The following is a 660-nucleotide window of genomic DNA, read 5'->3' as shown; positions in this document are numbered from 1 at the left end:
AGGTGAACATCTACTTTCTTGCCAGAGTGCCTATGAATATTTAATTCAATGCAATTCACTAGAAAGAGCAAGGAAGGGCTCTAGCAGAACCTCAAAATGTCAGAGACGGGGACTTCCCTGGTGGGCCAGTGGTTAAGATGCTCCCAACACAGGGGGCTCAGGGTTGGATCCCTGGTCACGGAACTAGATCCTGAATGCTACAACAATGATGGAGGATTCCCAGTGCCACAACTAAGACCCACCAGCACAGCCAAATAAATAAGTATTTTTAAAAAAAAGATGTTAGAGATGACCCTAGATCAGTATTGGATGGTGCAGGATTTACATCCAGCCCTCTTGCAAAATGGTATGGTGGTCCCGGCTCAAGGGTGAAGCCTTTGCCATCATGCCTTCCTTGGGGCTTGGTTGTGAAGGGCCCAGAGCCCTCTGTGATTTCCTAGGCTCTTGCGTTTGGGGAGAGGCTGGGCGGTCCTCTGGAGTTTGACTGGATAGGAAGGAGGCAATCAGACATATGAGGGTCTCCCTTGTCTCAGAGCCTGCCTGCCCACTGAACAGCCTCCCACAGCTGGACCATGTGGTTTCACAGCTGGAACTCCTCAATCTTCTCCCTTTCTTCAAGCATAGAAGCAGCGGGTCATCATAAAACTTAAAAGGAGGAAG

This window comes from Dama dama, chromosome 10 (assembly GCF_033118175.1).
Source record: "Dama dama isolate Ldn47 chromosome 10, ASM3311817v1, whole genome shotgun sequence".
Lineage (NCBI taxonomy): Eukaryota > Metazoa > Chordata > Mammalia > Artiodactyla > Cervidae > Dama > Dama dama.
This window is presented reverse-complemented; position numbering follows the sequence as displayed.